We start from the raw sequence: 5,396 nt of genomic DNA, 5'->3' as shown, positions 1-5,396 counted from the left end.
TCTTGGCGTCAAACTTCAGGTTATGACGTGTTTTGGGCGTTCAACTCCGGATCATGACGTTTTTCTGGCGTTTTACTCCAGACAGCAGCGTGTACTTGGCGTTCAACGCCAAGTTACGTCATCAATCTTCGAATAAAGCATGGACTATTATATATTGCTGGAAAGCTTTGGATGTCTACTTTCCAACGCCGTTGAGAGCACGCCATTTGGCGTTCTATAGCTCCAGAAAATCCATTTCGAGTGCAGGGAGGTCAGATTCCAACAGCATCAGCAGTCCTTTTGTCAGCCTTTTTCAGAGTTTTGCTCAAGTCCCTCAATTTCAGCCAGAATTTACCTGAAATCACAGAAAAACACACAAACTCATAGTAAAGTCCAGAAATGTGAATTTAACATAAAAACTAATGAAAACATCCCTAAAAGTAGCTCAAACTTACTAAAAACTATATAAAAACAATGCCAAAAAGCATATAAATTATCCGCTCATCACATGGTCATACAAGAAGTTAAGTGTTACTAACTTATCCTTCCTAATTATTAACTATTATTTTATATATGAGCCTGTTCCTTGTTAGAGCGATGCCAATTTTACGAGTAATTTTTTTTATTCATTGCGGATAATCAGGTAAAATAAACAAGCATACATTGAGAGAAATAAAAAGGAAGCATAACTAAACATAGAAACGCAGCTGATAATATACATCATGTACACTATAACAAAACATGTAGCGTTTACACAAGATCAAGTCAGTTTACATCCTCGTCATCCTACATAGCTAATATATACACGACACTTGCGTAGCTAATATTTACACGACACTCCCTGGGCCTGGCCCATACAAAAAGCCGCTAACCTGGCGCCCAGGCTAGCCTAACCACTATATAGCTCCTAGCTCTCGGGTGTACTAACACAAGTGAGAGACTAACTAACAAATAATGTCAGACTAGAGTGTCATCAAAAAAAGCCCCTTCTGCAGTCAAACTATATCTACATGTGGCCGTTCGGAGAATCGCCGTGAGGCTCGTCCATCTCATCATCCTGCTCTACCTCTATATCAGGATCCTCTTCCTCATCAACATCCGTAGCTACAGTTATACCCTCAGATCCACCAGAAACACTGATGTGACTATGTACAAAACCATTGGTGAGCACAGGTCCGTTTGCATAAATAGGGACTACCCCACCGTCCGGTAGTGCCGGCTCATCAGGATGTGGAAAGTCAGGGATCGGCTCAGGGGGAAAGTCCCACTCTGGTGGTATCACAGGTACGTAGTCACCAGCTAATTCAGGCTCATCAGGAATGATAGGCTCAGGTTTCACCTCATTCAAAGGTTGAGCTGGTATAGGGTGCTCAGGATCATCAGGAAAAGGATGTACAGGTGCGTTAGGATGTAACCAGGATAAGGAAAAGTTGTAAGGAGCATCGGGGTCAAATTGCGGGCTAGACAGAGGATGTTGAAAAGCTCGATTAGGTAACGCATATCGTCTAATACGAGGCTCCAATCCCATGATGAAGTAATTGTGATGTACCGGATCCTCGTAGACGTAAGGGTCCTCGAACTCATAGGTAGATGTAAGGGTCTTCGAACTCATAGAAGATCACGCCCGTCTCCATCTGAGGGGGAGGAAGGGAGAGAAGGGGTAAGAACTGGGGAGTTCTTAGTAGGGTCGGGGTTGTTAGTTACATTCATTTATTCGGTTTTGATTAACAGATAGATAATAGGATACAGTAAAGTAGTAAATAGAAGTTAAAAATAGATAAAAAAAATAGAAAACAGAACACAACAGAAGAACACAAGGAAATAAAGCACAGATATAGCACTCAAACAGACAAACATAAAGAAATAGTTCATGCACAAGAAGGAAAGCAACAGAGAATGATGCGTAGACAAGAATGATGCATGTCTACCCCTAGTACAGGTCATGAGCTCATGTGTCGGTTGGCTGCCCGCAATCCCGACATTTATCCGGTCACAAGTAATCTCGATTTCCCGAATGCGATTTTCCGTTCCTAAGTAAATGCGCATATAATAATAGCCGCTCATTTGAGACAACCTCTGCTTACTGCAGGAAAATATAAATATACTCTGTTCTGCTCTACTCTAGGGAAGCAGTACATATATATAGAGATAGCTCTGGGTTGCATCAACCAACCAATATATATACAAATATCTCTTTATTATAATACTCTTCTCTTTATATCTCTTTACCCTGTTCTGGTTTTTCTTTTCTCTATATCTCTTTACTCTGCTTTAATTACTCTGTTCTATATTTTTTCTCTTCTCTGATTATTCTTTTCATCTGTATCTATATTACTCTTTTTCTCTTTATCTCTTTACTTTACTCGGCTTAATCTGTTTCTGTGTTTCTCTACTCTACACTGATTGCTCTGCTTAACGTATGTATTTAAAGCTTATGTAAATTTGGGTATGAATAGTTAGTCTATCCCAAGTATAGGTTCATTAAGTCTATATTGAAATAGTTTAAATTTTCATATAATACCTAACCTTATTCGCAATTCAAGGACTAACTATGTTGCCCTAGTTCGTTCGCTAGTCTCTGTCTGTTTTTCTGTCATTAATACTTTACAGACTTTTACTTCGATTATTATCTTTTCTTCAACTTTTTATCTTTTATTTCTCTTTGCCTCACTACTATGTTCTTACCACTCCCTAAGTCTATTATGAAGGTAATTATGAGATCCTGCGCTTAAAGCTGTCTTTCTAAAGCTTTTACAGAAAACTGCCTTTTCCATATTATTTTATTATTTTTATTAAAATATTATTTTTAATTAAACACCATTATTTAATATTTTATTATTATTTATTATTTTATTATTAATTTTCGAAAATTAACTTACCTTTTACTTTTAACCTTTAAAATTTACTTTTTACTACCCGTAAGTTTTAATATTTCTACTTTAACCACCTTAACTTTCAGAAATTACCAAATAACCCCTTAAACACCAAAATTTTTACTTCCTTGCCCTTTAAAGGATCTAAAGACTATTCTTCATTTTTATTCATCACACTCAAAGTGTTCTTCATGTTCTTTAGAAATTCTTCAGATTCTTTCTCTATTTTTAGCCGTTTTTCAGTCTTTTTAGCAACCAATTTTTACCATAATTCTTAATAAATTAGCAGCCACTAAAACACCATCTTTTCCACATGATTTTAACACAAATTGAACCTCAATTTAGGCCTAGGGTTTCGTTTTCCCAGCTGCTCCAAGAACATGAACTTAAAGCTTGAATTTCATCAAATTTCATCAAAATTTCACCAAATTTTCACCAAGAATTAATCATATATGCAACCAATTTTTAGCACAGCCAAATTATACAACATTCACAAAACTCAAACACAAATAATCAAGATTAATTTTGTTACACCCTACCTGGTTTTCCTGCCCCTAATTCAGTTAGACTTTCAGGTGGTCCTTTAGCACTTTTTTCTCCTAAATCACATCAAAAAGAACATTAAATTCAAAAACCCTCAACTAACCAAATCTCCCTCAGCACATTACGAGGTAATTTCTAACCTTAGACTTGCTGGAAAGTCACATTTCTTGGCCCTCAAGTCAAGTTAAGCATGATTCCTAAGGGAGAACATCAAGAAAACACATATTTAAGCATGTTTCCTTGAAACCGAATCAAAAGAGAGATGGTGTAGCCAACTCACCTTGATTCCAGCATTGATAAGTCATATGATCATGTAGAGAAAGAAGAGAGGATCATTTTGGTTAGATTGGAATTTTGATTTGAGTTTTAGTTCAGCAGAAATCAACCTTTGAAGATTTGGAACTAAGAACTTTTCTCTCTTTTTCTCTCTACCTATTTTCGGCCACAAAATGAAAATTAGCCAGCCTTGGAGGTTTTGGGGGTGTAGGGGGAGTTGTGATTGGTTGGCTTGGAGGTGGATTAAAATAATATTAAAATATCTCAGGTGTATAACTACTAAAACTAGATGTATCGGAACACTTGCAAAAACATCTCTAAAAATTATTTTCTAAGCTACTAGCATAAATGACACTAGTAATATATTTATTATGAGAATAAAACATGTATAATGAAGGCTTAGCATTGCTAAAGTCATCAGAGAGTGCTAGTGCTAAGCAGCACCAGTAAACTGTGAACCCGGTTAAACCGATTTTCTGTTTTTAACTAAAACTAACCAGGTAACCTTATAATATTATTGAAGAATCTTATAATACTAATATAATGATAATATCATCCTGTTATCTCTCTTATCTCATAAATCAAGTTTGGTTCGTCAAACTGAGACTATTTACGAAAAACCGAATCAAAACTCCTAACCGATACGATTCAAAAACTAGGTTCTTCGTGACTGCGTTATTGGGCTTGCCTCAGAAAAGGTTCTGACTTAAAGATGGCATAATGACAATTAGGATTGAGATACTTGATGACATATCAAAGGTTCTCCCCTTACTAATCTTCCGGAGAAATCCGTACTTTCAGAAAAGATCTCGTGTATTCGAAAACCGGGGTTGTTACATTCTACCCTCCTAAAAGAAAATTTTGCCCTCAAAATTTCAGTTACCTGAGAATAGATGCGGGTAATCAGCTTTCATCTTATCTTCCAGTTCCCAAGTGTGCTCTTCTTCTCCTCTTTGTCCCCAAGCTACTTTGACTAAGCGAATAGTTTTACCTCTTAGCTGCTTATCACTTCTTTCTACGATCTGAACTGGTGATGCTTGATATGTCAAATCGTTTTGTAACTGTACTATTTCTGGTTGTAAAATGTGACTCTCATCGGGAATATATTTCTTAAGTTGCGAGACATGAAAAACATCATGAAGGTTTGACAGGTATGGAGGAAGGGCTACTTGATAAGCTACTAGACCGACTCTTTTAAGGATTTGGAAAGGTCCTATGTATCGAGGGTTAAGCTTTTTAGTCTTAAGGACTCTACCTATTCCAGTAATCGGGGTTACTTTAAGAAAGACATAGTCTCCCTCACTAAACTCTAAGGGTCTACGTCTATTATCGGCATAGCTCTTTTGATGGCTCTGTGCTGTCTGGATCTTCTGGCGAATCCCCTTTATCTTCTTAGTAGTTTCTTTCACTAGGTCTGGACCTAAGACACTAGCTTCTCTGTCATCATTCCAACATAATGGTGTCTGACATCTCCTTCCGAAGAGAGCTTCATATGGTGCTATCCCGATACTTTATTGGTAACTGTTGTTGTAGACGAACTCGACCAATGGCAAATACCTATCCCAACTGCCTTGGTCATGCATCACACAAGATCTTAGCATGTCTTCTAATCTCTGGATTGTTTGCTCTGATTGTCCGTTCATCTGAGGATGGTTTGCTGTACACATATGCAGTTCTGTTCCTAAAGCTTTTTGAAAAGCTCCCTAGAACCTGGAAGTAAACCTC

This window comes from Arachis duranensis, chromosome 10 (genome assembly GCF_000817695.3).
Source record: "Arachis duranensis cultivar V14167 chromosome 10, aradu.V14167.gnm2.J7QH, whole genome shotgun sequence".
Classification (NCBI taxonomy): domain Eukaryota; kingdom Viridiplantae; phylum Streptophyta; class Magnoliopsida; order Fabales; family Fabaceae; genus Arachis; species Arachis duranensis.
The sequence above is the reverse complement of the archived record's forward strand: the minus strand, read 5'-3'. Positions refer to the sequence as shown.